General features: G+C 29.4%; 1 protein-coding gene across 1 annotated transcript in view; it reads left to right on the forward strand.

Annotated features, from left to right (window-relative positions):
• The window catches only part of LOC123297992 (beta-1-syntrophin), a 297,307-nt gene that overhangs the window by 230,751 nt on the left and 44,651 nt on the right, over window positions 1-21,905 (forward strand). The window lies entirely within an intron of this gene.

The following is a 21,905-nucleotide window of genomic DNA, read 5'->3' on the forward strand; positions in this document are numbered from 1 at the left end:
AACTAAATCGGCGTTAAGCTTTAAAATGAGAAGTTAATTATGGAATTTGATAAAGATATGAGAAAGTTCTCGCGAGTTCAAAGATAAATTAGGCTTGAGAAATAATATACAAATAAATTATAAAACTAATTTATAATAAAAACAACTAGACTGCTACAGCTTTTTAATGATTTGAAAAAGTTTTTAAATTTTAAGTGAACACAGATGCTCCCAGGTACCACGGGGACTTCATCCGTGCCCAATTTCAATAAAAAAAATTAATTTTCAAAATCCAGTTGACTTGGAATCAACTTTTTGATGGCGTTAGCATCTCTTTATACCAACAGCAGTTTACACACAAGAATTTTAAATATGTCGAATGTAAAATCAGAACACTAACGAATTATCTTGGTACATGTCTGCTACAGACGTTTTCTGCAACGAATATTTTCGAATAGACGATTGGAAGTACGAATAAAAAACTTTCAAAAATACCCATGAGGCTAAAATTTTTTTCTCTAAGATTAGATACATTTAAACAGTAAATTGTTACATTAAACATTTTTCCGGCTATCATGTGGAATATTAATTAAAAGCTCCCTGTAAAAATGTAAACATCACATTTAATGCATTTTTTAAATACTGTTTGCGTAAATATTTGATGAAATTACTATCAATTCGCAGGCACATTTATAAAAATTACTGATATCTTCACCGTTGAGATATATGTTCGACTTGGACGACTTTTTTCATTGTTCGGGAGGTTTTGAAAATTTTTAATTGCGATTTCAAGCTGTAAATTAATGGATATCCGTTTTTTTTGCTATCCTAACAGAAATTAGAAGATTAAATAGAAAATTTTTCTGATTACCTTGGAGGATAACGTTTTGCTACTCAGATTTTTGTTATGTAAAAGTTTCCCAAGGAGAATAAAGAACATATATATATGAACTCTCAACGGGATGTAATCGGTATATTCTTAGGCGTGGGCCTACGGACTATATACTCCTATCAAATTTTCTTTTTCTATAATATTCTCTTTTATTTTTTCTAGGTATGTGGTAAATTTTTAATTACGAGTTTAATAAAGATAAAAATGCTCTGCCATGGGGTAAGTATATTTCTTAAAATTTTATTTAAAATTGGAAGGGTACAGGAAAATAACATGCTAAGGCACACCAACATCGAATATTTGCGATGAAAGTTTTGAATGTACGTTTGATTAAAGAGAAAATAACTTATTTAATTTACTTTTTAAATACGGAAATATTTTTTCTAGTTAGAAGAAAAATTTTAGCTTAGAAATTACACACGTAAAGATCGTACAAAATAGAGCAAAAAAATATAAAAAAGCATATAAGTTCGCATTCTCCTGAAACAAATGTTCGGTATTGGTTTTGGGTAATTTTCCACAAAAACGATCCCTTGATAATTTTTAGACAAGCTGATCGTTTTCGAATATATATTTCTTTTTGGAAAACTCAAAAATGGTCATTTACAAGGCTGCACATAATGCTTTAAATATGGAATTTTTTCACTTTCCCCAAATTTTCGAATAACATTTGGACATTTTTTAACAAAATCCTGAAGAGAACAAAAAATGGAACAGTTATGCTATCGATTCCTCTGCTTGTTTGTCTGTGGCAGTGTTTCCCTTAGATATTCTTGCACGCATAGTTTTGTAATTTAGAATAAGTATACAAATCAATTATTACACAAACAAAACAAACATATGACATATAATATGCTAATGCAATATTCTCAAAGAATCTAACTGTGAAGTATATTGTTCGGGTATTTTGTTAAATATATACAGAATGATACAGAAATAATATACTGAACTATTCAGAACGAGATTATGTTATGAGTTTAAAACTAAAAAGCCTTTTTCTAAACTGAGTTTTTAAATTTATTGGAAATGAAAAGGGTTATACCTAATAACTAATCGGTTAATTGTCAGCAGCAAACCGGCTTCTTAAACAGACTTGAAATCAATTTTTTTTTTTTTGCTTTTTTAGTTTGAACAAGTAAAAACAAACAATTGACTGAGTTAATTGTTGAAATACCATGTATAGACAGTGTTGATTACTCTGTCACATTACACATACATATATTTCATACATATATAACTGATATTCCCATATAATACATACTATACAATTCGCGCATAATTTTCTCTGTCACGGGTAAAGAGTGATTTTTACGAAAAAATTTATTTTACGATTTACGAAAAAATGTTTCAAACAAAAGTTGTTTATTTTCTTATAAGGAACATTTTAAACTTTTGTTCTAGCTCTAATGGTATACAAAATGACCCAATTGACCTTTGTTGCTCTATTCAGCTTGATATCTCTTTTATAGTAATCGTGATGAGACGGACAGACAGACAGACAGACAACCGGAAATGGGCTTATTAGGTGATTTTATGTACACCTATACCAAAATTTTGTTCATAATATCAATATTTTTAATCGTTACAAACTTTGGACTAAACTAAGTATACTTTGGTATATTTCATATACAATTCCTTGTTATATTTCATATGCAAGGTAGAATAATAATTTTCAATGGAGATTTTTAAATTTTCTCTCATAAGATAATTATTTTTTCTTTAATTGTACACTCAAAAACTAATGGCTCATCTTATATATTTAATTGACATAGAATTCGTTGCAATACCTTATTTACTAAAATCAATTGTTTAGTGGCTATTAGATTTCATGAATTTTGTATGCGAATATATGCCAGTTACTAAACCCCTTAACCACATTCCATAAATGAAATATCATTATAAACAAGTAAAAACAAACAATTGACTGAGTTAACTGTTGAAATACCATGTATAGACAGTTTTCATTACTCTGTCACATTACACATACATACATGTCACACATACATACTACTGATATAGCCATAACATACATAATTTGCGCTCCCACGGGTATACAGTGATGTTTACGAAAAAATGTTTCAATAAAATGGTTATTTTTTTATAAGGAACATTTTTTATATTTAAACTTTTGTTGTATCTCTAACGGTTTACAAGATGGGTGCTACAGATCCAAGACCCAATTGACCTATGTTGCTCTTTTACGAACTCGACCGCACTTTTTACGTCCTCAGCACGCTTTAAAAATTTCAGCTTGATGTCTATTTTCGTTTTTGAGTAATCGTGATGACAGACGGACAGACAGACGATAGACGACAGACGACAGACGGACAACCGGAAATGGACTAATTAGGTGATTTTATGAACACCTATATGAAAGCGTTACAAACTTGGGACTAAACTTAATATACTATGTATATTTCATATACATTGTATAATAAAGAATTAAGTGAATTTAGGGGGTTTAACATTTGTATACTAGCAAATTTCCAGCTATTCTAAGACAACTATCAAATACAAGTAACGTCTTGCCCCAAACTACTCGAATATTACTCGTTTTTGGAAAGAAGATTCTGCATAAAGATTATCCTTGTTGTAAAGAGTTTGTCTTCAAAAGAATACTTCGGTAACAACATAGTATGTCAGAACACATGATGTATAAATAAATTTCATTTACGTTGATTTACAAGATACATATAAATGAGTGCGATTTATTATACCATGCAATATGCATGGTATACTAAGTTTAGTCCCAAGTTTGTAACTTGGGACTTGTTTGTAAGTTTAGTCCCAAGTTTGTTTAGTCGAAAGTTTGTAAAAATATTGATGCTACGAAAATAATTTTGGTATAGGTGTTCATGGAATCATCTAATTAGTCCATTTCCGGTTGTCTGTCCGTCTGTCTGCCAACACAATAACTCATAAACGTAAAAAGATATCAAGCTGAAATTTTTATAGCGTGCTGATGACGTAGACAGTGGTCGAGTTCGTAAATGAGCAACATGGGTCAATTGGGTGTAAACCATTAGAGATAGAACAAAAATTTAAACGTAAAAAATGTTCCTTATGAAAAAATAAAGCAATTTTGTTTGAAACATTTTCTTGTAAACATCACTGTTTACCTGGGATGGTGCAAATAAGATGAAAATTTAAGACTAAGTATTAAAATGGGAATAGCAGTAATGTATCTGTGGCTATTTAAAAGTGAATATCTTTCTTTATTTTCATGACGTCAAAAACCAAACGAATGCGTCATCAACACTGTCTATACATGGTATTTCAACAACTAATTCAGTCAATTGTTTGTTTTCACATGTTAAAATTAATTTTAATAAGCGCTTTGAGTACTCCATATAAGTTTTATAATTAGCAAAATAGGTACATTTCAAATTAACTAGTTTTGTATACCTAAATAATTAGGAGTACTTTATAGTAATCCGTTTTAAAATGACAAAGTGGTACGTTCTATGTTTAGAATCCAAGTAAATGCATTTTCGATCTGGTGCCCATAATGAAACGAAATTTCCAAGATTCTTTTTGTCTACCTTTGTGAGGATTGATAAAAGTAAGTATGCTTAAAAAGAAACTTGAAATTTAACTTTATATCCAGTGTCGAATTTATAGAAATCGAGTTTTTCAATTTTTGTGTCGAAATGGTCTTTGTTTGTGGATGTTTTTTATTTTACAATAAAAGAAAGTTATTGACAATGCAAATAGAATTAAAGTTACCTATAAGAATCCACGTTAAATTCTATTTTGCTAGAAAGAGATACAAACAAATCTTTGAATACTTTTATCTTGGTTTTTTTATTGTTATTCGAAAAATAATTTTTTTTCGCTGCTGTTTGTTACATGAATGAATGAGCTTTTATTATTGCAAAATAAAAAAATCATGAATATTCACTTTTTCAAGTGGCTTATTTAAAGAAACAAGTATAAGTCTGTAGAGTGTACAACATATAAAAATAAGGTCAACCCTTCAACCCCTTTTACTTGATTCCTTGAAATATACAAAAATTATGGTAAGTCGCTTATATTGTATATAATTGTAATTTCAAATTAGTTTTCTATACTGTGGATATTCTTCTACTCATAAAATTGTTTTAGCTTTAAAATGCCAATCTTTTGTCATATTTGTAATTTAATCCAGTTTCATATTATTTTCTAACAGATTCTGTACCAATACAAAATCAATTTCTTTTTATTCAGACAAACAGCATAAGAAGCTGTGTGTCTGTATGCATTGAAAAGCAACCTTTGGAACACTTTTCTATATCGATCTTTTTGTTTTTCCAGTCATTGCACATGAATGCTTTTTGTCAATTGATAAATACTTTTCTCATATTTTATTATATTTTCATATATTTTTCCCAGTTCCCATAAACATACTGACATAACCAAAAAAGAAAAAGAAAATGGATACAATTTGGATTTAAATAATAAATCTAACCCTCAATTGACATCCACATACAATATTCATAATGCATCGTCATGATTTCGATGTAATGACAAAAACATAAAAAAAATATGAAAAAAAAAGTAAATTATTCATTTATAAAGCTTGTTTCCCGTTCTTTTATCAAGTATATATATATAAGTATTATCAAGTTATGTTGTAGTATTATGATATTTTTTATTCGAATTAGATTCTTTTTATGTTATCGGAATACATACTATCGAAAGTTATCGAATTCAGTACTAATGCGGAGAAATGCGACGACTTAGTTTTGCTTTATAAAAATTGGCAATAAGCTCTTGAATTATTTCCCGCAACAATTTTCTTTGATTAGACCTAGAAATATGTCCTCCTTAAATAACGGGATGCAGTATGTTTAAACATATAATACAGAATGTTCCAAAAGATAGTATACATTTTTTAATGAAAAGTAAAATGGTAATAGATTTAGGCTTGGTGTAGTATTTGAGCACAGGAATCTAATTTCGTAAATATGTACGATAGGTGACTAAAAATAAGTATACGATTTTTTTTTTAAATTCTATATTTCGAATGTTAAAATAAAGATTTTAAAAACAATTTTGAATTTTCGTGCAACAAAATTTTGCAATACTGTGTTGGTTTACCATGTAACTCTTAAAATATAACTGTGATTGAGTAGAAGAATTGGTTACTGACGTCATGCCTATCATAAATAATATCAGGCATGCTTATAGCATTTGTTTTTCTTATTAAATTATCTTTCTTCTAATATCAATTTCGATTAGGTAACAGATCGGTGACAATATGTTCATACCATTAAATATAGGTAACCAATCGAAATTGGTATCAGAAGAAAGATAATTTAATTACAAAAATAATGTCAAAGGCTTGAATTCAAAAACGGTTCATGGAAAAAATGGATTAAAATTAATTTAATTAAAAATAGCCATGAACACTTTTCGAAAGGATAACTATGATAGGAGTATTTATAAATCAAGATAACTTCATAATAAATATGTCTCATCTGGTTGTCAGATGGGTGAATTTCGACCTTTTACCGTCTCTTAGACCATTATGGGGGCTGTGAATAATAATGGTTCAGTTACCTACGATTGGTCAATGTGAACGGTGGCTACTACAGTGTCGTACTGAAAATAGTTATTGAATTATTTTAAACCAACTTCAAACAAAAAAGGAGGAGGTTTTCAATTCGACTGTATTTTTTTTATGTTTGTTACCTCAGAACTTTTGAACTGGATGTGCGCAACAAATGTACGAATAACTCAATATCACGTCAATCGATTTCGATGATTCTTTTTTTAGTGACAAATTAGTTCGTGTACTTCAGATTCACTAAAAATATAAAAATAAAAATATTTTACCAAAAAAAACTTTTCCATAACAAATTAATATGCACTAAAAAGTAAAAAATAATTGCCTATTCTTCTGAATAACAAACAATAATCAAAATATTTTTGAGTTCTCCTATGTAAAATGAATAATTTGAATGACTTTTAGGTAGTCTAATATTTTTATTTCATTTTACTTAGGAGAACTCTAAAAAATATTTTGATCATTGTTTGTTTTTCAGAAGAAAACGCAATTATTTTTTACTTTTTAGTGCATATTAATTTGTTTTGGAATAGTTTTTATTTTTAAAGGCAATTTTTTTTTTTTTTGTTAAAAGTTTTTTTATTAAATATATTGGTTTTGAATATATGTAGAAATCAAGATTGTAAAATAATTTTGGATGGAATAGTTAATGTATCTTTGCACTAAACATTAGAGCAAGTTTTGAAAGAACTCACCTAGTGGTGTTTTTGTTGTATCGAACCTACGGGAGGTGGAATGAATATAAACAGCATTTGGTATTAATTAAGATACACAAAGGACATGTTTTTCTTATAAATTTTCAGTTCTTAACCATCAAACTCTGATAGACAAGATTCATGGTTTTATCTTCATACAGACATACATAATGAATGCTTTATAAACTTGAAGCACAAAAAGATCTTAGTACGGATTCCCTCTGGTCACATTTAATTGTCAGTTAAAAGCAAGCATACATGTCTGTCGTTTGCAATGCATAAATGTCTTTTGTAATGCAATTAATATATTTTATAGTTAGTTTTGTTCATTTTCACTAAAAAGGTTGTGAAAGTGAATATAAATAATGGTTTTTGTTTTTGTAACTTTTGTGTCCACACTACTAAATATTCGTCAAATGATACCTATCTTCCACTACTGAGCAAGCACTTGTATGTATACTGACTGCAAGACTATATATATCTATAATATAAAGAAAATTGTAAACAATAGGAGAATTAAAACGGAACGAAATTGTGTACATGTAGATTATTAACTTTCTGATATAGTAATTATTTTGTTTACTCCGAAAATCGAAATGAAATGTTTCCAGTGTAGGGAAGTTCTTGTGCTCCGTTCGAAATCAAATCGAAATTTTCGGCATATCCTTACTTTTCATTATCAGGACAATATATTAAGACCACTTTTAGATTTATGTTTGTCTGTACACATGTATGTGTGTTCGCAGAAGTTTTTTCGCTTACGACTTCCCGCGAATGAAAGAAAAGAGTGATTTTTGATTTGCGCAATTGTTGTGTGATAACATCAAGATGTGGTGAAAAGACTGCCAAAGAAATAAGATGGTTGGGTACTTGACCGCTCCTCTTCCAGTCAGGTGTTAATATATTTTTTTACATTCAAGTGCATTTATGATTTGTATAACAAATTAAAGCTAATTTTTGTTGGGAAAACTTCTTTTGGAACGCACATCATGGAACTCGTGTCATCATGAGTTTGTATTTGAACTCCTCCTAAACGGATGGATCGATGAAATTTTGTGTGTGTGTTTAAGATGGCTTAGATTCACAATTCAATCCACTACAAAAATTTGATGAGAGTTCCGCATCAAAAAATGAAAACCCATGAAATCAATGGTGGAAACGCATATGAATAATAAATGTATTTATAATAGCACCACTAGGTGCGAGCACCAGCGAGCGCTAGTGCCGAGGCTCCATACAGGTTGAAGGCCAAGCCAAATTCCGGTTATTCCAAAGTTTTAAGTTTTCACTTCAGTCGACAGTCATGACTACCCTTTTTTCTGACCATGTTGATTTAATGTTGCATAAGTAAATCTAGCCGAAAATAGGGATTGCTGGCTGTTAAAGATTCTAAGTATTAAAGATAGTGCGAAAGAGAGTTTGCGCGTAACAATACTCGACCGACAATTATAGTGATTTTCAGCTATACGACGCTTTAAAGCTAATGCAAGTGGCCATAGTGTCTGACATATTTCCAGTTGTCTTTTTTACAGAGCGATACCTCAAATATGACGTTATCATACTCATTTGAGAACGCAACACTTTCGAAAAAAGTCCTAGAGAAAAAGTTTGGTAGACTGTTCAAGTTTCAAGAAAGGTCGCACTGATTTTTGAATCAGTAATCAATTTATCAATTAATCCTTTATTAATTTTCTTAATAAGTAAGTTATAAATCTGACTTCTAAAGGTTGTAACCACCATGACTTGTTATTATTGTTTTAAGTATACCGTATAGAGCTACCGCACAACGTATAGTTTTATTTTAATATGATAATTAATTTTCTAAATCCAAATAATAACATTTCAAATATACGTATACATGTATCTACATAATATTTTGTATATATTATAAAGCATAATTTGAACAATTGTTATTTGAATAATAATAGATATTATTTATTACAATTGAAATTATCAAAAAATATTTGCATTTAGTGTAGTTAGGTGTAGCAGATTATTTTCTATTATAAACAATAATGGGTGTGTAACTGAGAAGCGTCTTAGGGTATATCTAACGATATGTGACCAGAAATAGTTTTGCTAGAAAAATTCCTAAAATGTAGTTTTCTACGACATAGAGTTATTATTCAAATTCATTTTCAAAATTCTAGATAAATATGGTGGGAGCGCAAAATTATGATGCTAAACACGGTACAATGAAATGACATTCCAATTTCGAGTTTGTAAAGCTCATTTGAAGTTATATTTTGAGCAGATCAAAAAACAGATGTTTCAATAAAATGCTAAAATTAATAAGGCTGTTAATCCAATTAATCTACGAAGGCCCTACGTTGTATTTGACAAAATTGCTATCAGAAAACAAAAATACTTACGTTTTTATAGAAGAAAACAATCCAAGAAACAGGGTTTTTTGTTTACGGCTAATCAATGGCTAAGTTAACCGAAAAAATTCCCAAAATTCAAACAAATTGTTTTCTTGCGATTAAAAAAAGTTGACGTCTAATGCAAAAAAAAAAAAAATGTATTGAGAAAGTACTAGATCTCAAAAAAACCTACCGATTGGCGTCTGGAAAGTCCGAGTAGGATGCGTAGGTGCCAAGAAAACTTGAAAAAACGAGCAAAAATAGTCGTTTTTACATTTGTTTCTAGCTTTTTTCTTTTCGATTTTAAACTTTATATTTGTTGTCATAGTCCTTGTAAATCCCCACCCCCCCCCCATTTCAGTCAAAAGTATATAATTTTTTCGCTGTCTATGTTACACTGTCTTAGATCTATAAATCATCTCGACGAAGCGGCGAGTAACAGCTGTAAAATAAACAATCGTATTATTATATAAAATAATGAATTAATCATTGAATAATTGTTATAAATAAAATAATAAAAAATGAATTGATTGCCCAGTTTATACACACATTCAAGTAGGTACAATAATAGAACTAAGATATTATTGTTCTATACATAGAATAATATAATAGGTATGTATGCATTATTGCAATGAATAATAATAATAATATGTATTATGTATTATGTATTATATATGGTACAAATAACTGGCCTAATGACCACCCTTGACTACCAACAACTTACTTAATATTGTTCACATGCATATACTACATTATTCCTTATTTCACCATCACATCGAGATATATTTTATATGCAAATTTTTCATTCGTACTTCGTAGATATAGGTTGGGTGGTGTTGGGGTTCACTTTATATATTTATTATGGTGAAGCTTCTACTTATTATAATATATCAAAAATAAAAAGCTGGGCATTCATTTTATTTATATTTTATTGAAGTTCGAAGAATATGTATAATTGATTTTAAAAAATAAGTTCTAAATCTCTAGAGAATGTATTTACCCAGGAAATATGACAAAAAGTTCTAATAAATTTGAGAATTTTTCATTTAATACTAAATTTTTGTCATATATAAACTTTATAGTACATATAAACTGAAATTTATAAACTTTAAAGTACGGTTGAAACCGGTTATAGTGACATTGGTTTTAACTGCGAAAATGAACGGTTCCAACCGAATCATTTGGGACAATTGTGTGGTTCCAACAGTCATTTGGGACAATTGTGTGTTTTAAATATTAGAGCTAAAGAAATCAAAACATATTCTGTAGAGAGAGCATTCTATAAATGAAAACAGAATATTAAATTAATTAAAAATATTTCTTTTTGAAAGAAACAATTAAAGAGAGAAATTCACTTGCCCCGTATTTTAGTTAACCATACTTCTCTACGGTGTAAGTAATCGCATATGGGGTTTTATACAATTTGTTGTTCTATCACTGGTGCTTTTCCATATTTTTTATCTATGTTCGCGGTATGATGACACTATAACATAAAATATAATAATACAGTCCCTGGACGCATCGACTCGTTTTGCGACCGATCAAGAATTTCTCGTTTAAGGTAGTACAAATGTCAAGGCAAGTTTAGATTTGCTGTCGAAATTTGTACCTTATTTTTAACTTTGATGATGAATTTTGTTATGAATGTAGACGAAAAATAAGAATATAATTTTTTGATTTCTGCCTTGGTTTTCGAAATATCGAAAGCTAAATCATTAAACAAAATTTTCAATTCTCTATATTTTGAAAATTGCTTCAGATATCAAAAAAATGTTTTCTTACTTTTCGTCTTATATTGTCAATATAATTTATTATTATAACTTAAGGTACTGTCAAAATTGAAAAAAAATATATATTTTTTAATTTGTGTCTCTACTGCCGTGCTCATACATTCTTAATTATTTGGGTGCATTTTTTGTTTTCAATAATTTATAAAGGTTTAAACTTTAATTTTAATAGTTTTCTTTTTTGTAATTTCCACCGACTTCTATTAAATCGGAAATCGGTTCTGAAGAAATCTATGAAAACATATCATCCATCTACCATTTTCCCATAAGACCAATGTTAATGTGAAATCATTTATTTATTTAAATAATCGGGCTACTCAATCCTAAAATTTTCAGAATTGATTTTGACTACATATAAAAACATCGAGCCTTTTATCCAAAATTCCTTAAATGTGAAGATACGAGAAGAACCTTTAACGGCAAGGAAATTTAGCCACTGTTAATTTTTTAATGAATGCGCACACTTATAAACGTACATTTTCGCCAGGGATCTTCAATATTATTTCTCAAATATCTGTAAAAATATACTCATAATCAAAGAAAACTCGAATTACCAATATCAGATTCGAAACTTTGACATGACGTTTTGTAACCTATTCTCTGTTGTTCTTTTATTTTTATATTTATAACTAGCTGTTTCCCGCCCGCTTTGCGTGGCGTAAAATATACCCGCTTTGCTGGGCAACATCCCCACTTGCACCCCTCCCTCCACATTTCCCTGCGTTGGATAACAGTTTTGTAATGTACACGTCATGCTCTTTTATTTGATACCCCACTTAGGTATATTTGTAAATATTCGATATTTCCTTCCCACTTTCTCGCTACACCTTTCTACCCTCCGAAGGTTAAAAAAATTTCTAAATGTAATTTAAAACATTCTGGCCAAGTTTTGAACTATTAAAAGCCATAATTTAAAAATATGAATTTTTTATTCGTGAACACCCCCGCAACCCCCCTTGTGGGTGGAATTTCGTAAAATCCGTTCTTAGCTGACCTCTACTTGGCAAAAGGAATATTCCTGCCAAATTTCAAGTCTCTAGGTCTTATAGTTCCAGAGATATCGTGATGAGTGACTATCTATATCTATAGAAAGTCTCCTATATATTTATAGAAGATAAAACATTAAAAAAATGATCTTCCTTTATTGATTTAGAAAAATATTAACTCATGAATACTTTGCTCAGCTATTTTTATACTTTCGTACTATGTACGAAGCGAACATGAAAATTCAACGAAAAGTATTCTTACCGAAAAGTATATAGTTAATATTGTAGAATAGTAGTGAGATAGTCAATTATATATTTCAACTTAAATAATGTACACAATAAATTATTTGCTACACATGGAGTACTTTAAATAATTTTATTGTAATAATTTTAAAATAAATAAATTTTAACTGTATAGAAAGTTCATGGAAAATTTAATGATAATATGCTACATAATTTATTTTCAATTTGAATGATTTTGGAATACAAAAGTGCATGTTTATCATAATTTTCATTCCTGTATCAGCACTCTTTTTTAACTGTATAGGATAATTCCTTATATCAAGAATGGGGTTCAGTTTTGAAATATTTAATGGAGTTTTGAAAAAATGTTTTCATGCCCTGCCAATTTGAAATTGGATATCTGTTTCTTAGAGGCACTTGAAGAAATTTTGCAAAAGTATTTGAACTATTAAAAGTATTCGAATTTTGCATTAGTATTCGAAAAACTTTCAACTTCTCTGCTTCCTTTGCTGACACCAGAAAAAATACATCATGTTCTCATATTCTGGAATGGAATGTCAGAATACAGTTTATACAATACTCGAAAATACTCAAAAAAGATAATTTGATGCTACAAACAAAATTTTGGTACAGGTGATCATAAAAATTACCAAATTAGTCCATTTCCATTTGCCCGTCCTTCTGATCGTTTATGCGAGAGCACGATAACTAAAAACTGATAAGAGATATAGAGATGGCTAAATGGGATCATAGGTCCGTATAATCCATATTTTAAATCGCAAAACAAAGAAGAAAATTTTAAATACAAAAAAATAAACAACCTGTTTTCCCGTAAGGACGCAAATTAGGACACAATTTTTTTACTTTCCGCTTTCTCCTAAACTTTGAAAAATAGAAGGAAGAAAATGTAAGTGTATAGACCGAACTACCATAAAATATGAATGTAGGTAGCTTCAAATAGTGACTGATATACTTTCTCCATTTTAAACCCCCGAGCTAAAAAAAGAGGTTTATCAGTTTGAACGCTATGTGTGTGTGTGTGTCTGTCTGTGGCATCGTAGCGCTTAAAAGGATAAACCTCTGTTGATTTTTTTTGTTTCGTTTAAAAGGTAATTTAATGGGGGGGGGGTTAACTATGCTTCAAGTGCGAGTTTAGGGCTCCGTATCCGAAAAAACTAAAACATTGGCGATGATCTTCACAATTGGTTCAGTTCTAGTAGCTTTTGAGAAAATAGGTCATTTAATGGAAAGTGTTCTAAAATATGTTTCAAGTGCAAATTTAGGTTTCCGTACCCGAAAAATTTGTCAGGGATTTTTAAATTATTGTAATTTTTACTTGTATTCCACAAAAAATTTTTCTTTTTTTAAACTTATCAAGATTTATCAAATAAAAGCACGGCACTGATATTCAACAGATTATTTCAAAAATTAACAACTCACTCAATCGTTTATTTTCACTTATTTAAAGTATTTTGCATTTCATTAAAAAACACAAAATTCTAAATAAAATTTTTTTTATAAAACCTAGAACATTTTCAAAACGCTTTGTAAGACACGTATTTGTATTTGTAAAATATATGTCTTTAACATCCGATATAACATGAACAATTTATCATAAGACTTGTTTAGGTTTAAAATTCACGTGTTGTTCCTATAATAACAACTACTACTATGACGTACTCTTTACTTTGATAAATGCGTACCTAATATAATTAGTATAGTTTGTATACCCTACGGTTGCGTTGGTTCATCATATATCTATCTATATCGTATCGTATCTCTCTATATATGTATGCTTACTATAATACATCTGTACACAGTACTGTTTATTTGTTTGTTAGGAAGGAATAATAATAATAATAATCATCATCATCTTATTGCCTTTGTATCGATATCATTATTAACAACAATTGTACACGGAATCAATATGTACACGGAGAAGTGTTCATTTTTATGATCCAAAATCTATATATGTATATACCTTCTCTAGTTATATTTCCGCGAAAATATAGACTTATGCATTCTATCGAGGTTCACATTTTCCAAATTGAGTTAGAGCGTTCAAAATTGTTATGTAAGTTGAGGTAATATCAAGGATCTTCGATTTGCAAGTATATACTTTCCGGGCCTCCTTTACTCTAGTTTACGCCGGTATTTCAAAATTGAGAAAAATATCGAGAGATATCGTGAGGCATCCGGCAGGAACTATATTCCTTTCGCACCTTGGAGATATTTTTTATTTACTTGTTTTTTATTTAGAGAAAATATTTTTCTGAAAATTTAAGGTATTAATTTTAGAAGACAAATAATTGTTTGATTCTTTAAAGAATTTAATTTTATAGCTACTATTAAAGCTTATTTTAACAAGTAAAATAAGCTTTAAATGAGGGGGGGGGTATTTGACTTTAGTGATAAGCTTTTTTGTTTGTTGACGTTTTTGTTGAATAATAAATCTAGTTTTAGTTAGAGTTGGCATAATAGACGAGGATACCCAGACGATATGAGAATAAGTCAACGAGAGACAAGACGATAATAAGGAACCCGATTTTTGTAAATATTCGAGACATACGCAATACATTTCTCATTAAGGCTAACGTTCTTCTTAAAACTCATATTAAGTAAATCAAATTATTATTTTTAATATACTTTATTTAAAAAACTGTCAAAAAAAGAATGGACGATAGAATTTTCAATTATAAAAACGTGACGAAACGGTAGAAAACTTTTACAAATCCAAAAACTACTGAATTTACTTCCAATAATATGTATTGATTTTCGATACTAGGCAGACGTAGGTAATATCTTTAACAAAAAGACTAGATCTTAAAGACAAAATTCATATTAAACAAAAAATAAAACTCTATTTTTTTAAAAATATTTTACGTAGTTATGTCCCTGTCACAATTTTTTTCGAATTAGCTATATTCGTAGTTATTTTCCTTATTTTTGGTCTCAAGGCATATGCTCCTCGGCTCATTATGACCCGACAGTTTTGCCATAACTGGGATAACTTTTAAGTTTTGGAAAACTACGTAAAATTAAAAAAAGTTAAATCGTCTATTCTTTAACAATCTTTCAAAAATTTAGTTAAAGATAATTACAGAACTTTGACTCCATTATGGCCTTACGGTCTAATATGGGTTTGTGATATGATCCGTTATTATTATTGAGTACTAGAAATTTTTCTCCGTGTAACCTATTTATATCAATCAACCATGTTTCGAAGTAATGACATGTTTCAAATCACTGCTTATTAAAGATTCATAGGAAATTCTCATGATCAAGTGAGGATAACAATAAGTAAGTCAATTATTAATTTATCAATCAAATAAAATTTTCAGGCTTTCTCTGTGTGCATTATTTAGCATTGAATTCCTCTCCGCATACTAAGATTTTTATTATGCAAATTAACGAGAAATGTTGAACACGAAACTCAGGATTCATTAATTTTGTAAGATTTGTTTGACTTATACACAATCTTCTAACCATATGAACGAAGAATTGATCTGAACCTTTAAATATAAAATTAATGATAGAAACGAGTTTGTTTTATTTAGTAGATCGCTTAAACCGAAATTTGATAGATTGAAAGAGAATGTAGATGTATATGCTTACCTCTGCAGAGTGGTCCGAGTTATAACAGACTTCAATAAACGATAGAGAACCGACAAAAAACGACTGTTGAAAAAAATTAGAAATTTGGCACTTGATTCAACTAGGGATCCTTCATGATTTAAAATTTACGAGCACCAACGGAGGAGATATAAGTGTTCCATTACTTATTAAAATCTCTTTCGTCACTGGCTTCATTGCAAATACAATAACATTCTTAATTCAAATACTTCCATTTTCAATGTAGTCAGTATCGTAAGAGATTATTTCGAAACGGGGTCATGACTCTATATAATGTATCTAGAAAAGGCTTTCCCGGTTGATACTTTATTTAGAAATCATCATTATTTTAACGTTATCTATAATTTGCTGAATTACCGCTATGTTAACTTGAACCTCCCTGCATATATGCATACAAATTACAGGTTTAGCTATCTCTAATTCAAGTATGTTTCACAAATGTGAGAATTCATTTCTATAAAATTTTAGTTATATTTTATATATCAGTTACATCTGCTAGTTTTTCTTCTATATTTCATAGAAAGCAATTAGTATCAACTCTTTCGGGTTCGGCGAATCAGCTATGTTTTTGGTAACAAACACTCTATTTATTGATTCCTACTATTTACCCACTCTTTTATTTTCCAGGCACTTCATATATTGTGCAAATCGATTTAGTATATTGAACTATTTTTCATTTTACGCCAGTTTTAAAAAAAATTTTATTAAATAAAAGGCTTTTTCTAATTTCATCTATTTACAATAAACCGTAGCTTTCAAATTACAATGTGTTAATTTTTCTTATCATATCTGAGCTAAAATTTGGAAAAATGTTGTTAATAAAATTCTGAAGTTGTTCGTATAACAACCTTAATAGTAAGTAATAAATTTGTAAATTATGAAATGTGTTTCAAATTTAAACTTTTTTTTTCATGTTATTAATTACAATGGACAATTGATTTATTGAAGTATTTAAATGATCGTTTAACAATTATGCCGACAAAATCTTTAACATTTGTATATAGATTTTAGCAAAACACAACCTCTAATAGTGAATTTATGGGTTGTTCTACAAACTAAAGAAGAAAACATCCTAGTTGCGAAATTCAGTCTATTTTCAAGAATAGTGTCCTTTAGTAATCCAATCATCGAGAGTTTCACCTCGGAATCCAACGGAATAAGCTGAACTCTTGTACAATACTTTATGTTGTCTCAAAAGTCACACGTGACCATATGTGACACTTTCGAGACAACATTTGTACCATAAAAATAAAAGTTTGTGAAAAAATTCAGCTTATTCCGTTTGATTCCGAAGTTGACCACTTTTTTGACGATTTTTTTGAAGATGATCGAGTTATAGGCTATGTTAAGTGGAACAGTCTAAATGTTGAAAAGAAATCAAGTCCAGGAACTGAGAATATCAGTCAGTAAGGACCTGAGTCCAGGAAGAAATGATGAATTCTATACTTTACATCTCAATCCGTTCAGCCGTTCCGGTATAGCACAAACAGTATTTTATTATAAATTTCTCAGAATCCTGAATAATTCTTAGGATAGGATAGTAGAGAATCAATTTGACAGAATTCTGTGTCCAAGAAAAGTTTGAAAATGTTGTTAGAAAACAAAATAAGCATGACTTGATTTTTAAAGGAATTAGCCAAATTTTAAAATTAATACTTGGTTTAGTACTTTTAATAATTTTACTTAGGACATTTTTCTCAACTGAATATTTCAAAGTGAAACACACGGTATACATTTCCGCAAAACGCTGGAGTTATCCACATTTCTATCATTTATTTTTGGCTACACATCTAGGTAAATTTTACAATTGCACATTCATTATCAAGTAATATTATTCTGAATGAATAATAAACTGTAGTTCGACGTATTGGTATATACCCCTACCTAGTATACCCAACAACTGATTACTATGGAACATCTCATTTAAGCAATGAAACCATGTGAAATAATTGAATAATTTTGTTACCTTATGTAGTATAGGTGCAAACTAGTAACTATGGTTGGACAATTACGTTGTTCAATTATCACTTGTTAAAACACAAATTGAATTTACGAGCAAATTTCTTTTTAGTTTTACAAAATCAATTTCGTATTTATTAAAACAATCGTTCAACTTCGAATAGAATAATATATTGGTTTGTTACTCTAAATTCTGTTAGTGGCTCTAAGCATTTGCCCTTTAAAATAAAATTATTTTTAGGGGCAAATATTTAGGGTATTTAATAGTCAAGAAAAGTATTTCCATTGAAATTAAAAAATTAAGAATTTTCGATATCGCATTATACAAAGAAGTACAAAAGAGTAGGTAGATAATTAGATATTTAACAAAATGGTCCTAAATCAAAATTTTCATCTATAATTTTTGAGTTTGACTGGAGAATTTTTTCGTAAACGGGTGAGTTTATCGACAGGAGAGCTATAATCGATCTGTTCGACCAATGAGAGTATGAATAGTAGATATTAGAGGTAACCGTCTCATTTGATCTCTTATCGGTCCGCTGAACCAATATTCTAGAATATGCAGCGTCAAAAAATTCATGAGCCTTTGGTAAATGAGCTTCTTCGTCGATGTAGAGCATTTTTCTCAAAGGACATATATATAACAGAACGGTTATTGTCAAGATAGACAGGGGTGTTGAAATCTGGGAAAAAAATGGACTCTAACCGTTTGGAAGGAATGATAAGTCAAGGCATCCATTTTTTACAAACCGGAAAAAACCGTAGTAAGCAATAATTTATGATGGTTTCGGAGGGGATGGGGTGAAGTAAACCGGAAAAATATGGATACTAATCGGATAAACTCAAGTGTTAAAACATGTACTTTTATGGAAAAGTAGTGGCAGATACCGCAGACTGACAGCATGACGGTAATTTGAAATTTGGCGTGGGAGAGCTCCCAAAAATATCTGTAAAACAAATTAAGTAAAACCAGAAAAAATAATTCTGCCGTTTGTCAAATAACTTCCATAATGACCGCACAAACGTTACACAATACTGGCAGACATTTAAAATAATTACAATAATTTTAACTACATTATATTATCGTTATTTTTTCACATTTTAGTGCATTTTAACTTATTTTGGAAAAGTTTCTCTTTTGATATCGATTTTTATTTTGTGATTGAACTAATTTGTCACTAAAAAAAAATCATCGAAGTGATATTGAGTTATTCGTCCTCTTGTCGTGCATACTTAATGCAAATTTAAGACTTTTATGGTTTTCTCATGGATGCCGTAATCAGCACTGGCCAAAACGAAATGGGATCAAACGGGAAGCACTACCTTTCAAACAGATAAAGAATCATCAAAATCGGTTCACCCAGTCAAAAGTTCTAAGGCTAAAAAACAAATACAGTTGAATTGATAACCTCCTCCGTTTTTGTTTGAAGTTGGTTAAAAATATATCTACATTTATCGGTAGAAAAGTTTCAGGAACTCTAGTTCAACATATTATAAACCCTAAAGAAATAATAGTTTTACCAGAAGTATTCGAAGTAGTTCGGGGACAAGATGAATCATAACCCAAATCAACACATATTATAGTTTTTATCCAGGTATCGAATTGGATTCCCTTGGGATACATAATAAATAACTATAGGTATATAGTATATATCGTACATAACATTTACCGTAACCACTCATTAATTTGCTTTACCCAACCATGTAAAAGAAGTTTTGTTTCTAAATTGATTTCGATATGGTTTTAAACTTTGATTTTCGCATTTCATACTTTATGGTTAAAAAAATGGTTTATTGTTGATTGCAAGCTAGCTTGTAAATTTATGAAATCAGTATTCTATTGATTTACAAATATTTATTAACACAAAAAATTAGTAAATATTATATAAATATTTAACTAAGGTTTGCATTGTATTATTATATAGTTTTTGTAACGCAATCGAGAACATAATCGGTGTGCCGAAAGTATCAAAATGTTTCTTCTCTGTTCTTCTGTTCTTTTCAGAAATATTGCGTCGTTGTTATAATGTAAAAGAAATTTATTGCCTGTTCATTTTTTTCAGCGTAAAGCACGTGGATAGCTTAATTAATTAAAATTAGTACAAAACATTTGCTTTTTTGGTATAATTGTTAAACGAGCAAATTTGTAATGAATGTTAATAAAAATTTTTAAAAATTTGTGCTTGTGCTGTATTTTTTACAGCACAAGCTTTTATTGTACTAGAAAGTAGAAAACAGTTTTTTCTATGAGTCACTCATACATGACTATTCGTAAAAGCTTGAGGCGCTCAACATAAAATATCAGCAATGATTCGGAGCACCTCAATGTATGTATGTAACTATGTTTGATCGGGTGGAATCTTGCAAACTTTTACGATTAGTCATGTATGAGTGACTCATGGAAAAAACTATTAAGATTAAAAACCGCATTTATATCAAATATGGTGGAAGCGATGAGAAAATCAAGACGCCACTTACCTTACCATTCATTGTCATCCAAACCATGGACATTATTTATAAAATTAAAAAATAAACTTGTAATAATTTTGAATATAGACCAAAATAATGAAAAAATGGAAAATGTGAATTTTTGGTAATAATTTTTTGCGATATATCTAACCATCTCTGACGCTAGGCAAAATATTATGAATCGGCCCTATTTGTCAATTTGCAGAAATCTGAGTTTAAATTTAAGATTTCGGTTAAGTATCGTATGACTGCCCAAAATATAAAATCGATATAAATATAAATAACGAAAATATGAGGATGTCTTCAACTTAAATGCGATACAATGTATATAAAGGTATCGGTTATAACAACATTAAATATAGGTAATGAAATTGACCAACGAATGTAAATATATTTTTTGTTAAGCAAAATAACATCGTAATACTATTTTGAACCTTATCAAATTTATTCTGAACCTTAGTAACTGATATATCGATTGTAATGACCAAATATCATTGGAATTAGTCAGCAATATCAACGTTTGTACATATGCACATAAGCACATAATTTCACTTTGATATATAAGCTATGTTTTACATTTTCCTGTAAATACATTGGCTTATAAGATATGAATCATTATTAGTTAATTTAACAAATACAGTGGAACCTCGATAATTCGAACCTCAAAGGAAATTCAAAAAATTTTGAGTTAATGAGATTGTGACCTAACAAGTAGTTCGAGAAACATAGAATGTAATTGCCAAAATTTCCACTGTGAAAAACGGCATAATTATATTTTCCTTACGGAATCTGCTTTTTGAAATTCAAGTTACAGAGTGTAAATATGTAGGAAAATAACAGTAACAAGGTCTAAATAATTCGAGATATCGCATTTTTAGGGGTTCAGCAGAAAAGAATGGCATTTTTTCCAAACTTACTGAGTATTACGACTTATCGATATTCCAGTTATCGAGGTTCAACTGTATAAGGGACTTAACGATAGTGCCATGGTTTTATATACTTGATTAGATGGTGTAATTTTCTTTATAATTCCCAGCAAATCGTGTAGTTTACAGCTAGTGATTTTTCTGTGCCTCCTTATTTTATAAAAATTTAAAATAAAATAAATTTGATGTACGAAGGTATCGACTACAATCAATTCTCCTTCGAATTTATTTTTGAGTTATTGAAAAAAGTTAAAACTAACTTTAGTCCACAAATGAAACTAAATTAACCTGGCAATGAGTTGTAACACTTAAAAAATCAATTAAAAAATGCACATAGAAGCCGGAGTTCTAAAACCTGCTTATACATAATTTGTTAGTGGTGTGGTAAACTTGTCATTTTATCATGTAATTTTGTCTATTTAACA

The sequence above is a fragment of the Chrysoperla carnea genome, chromosome 4 (assembly GCF_905475395.1).
Source record: "Chrysoperla carnea chromosome 4, inChrCarn1.1, whole genome shotgun sequence".
NCBI classification, from domain to species: Eukaryota; Metazoa; Arthropoda; class Insecta; order Neuroptera; family Chrysopidae; genus Chrysoperla; species Chrysoperla carnea.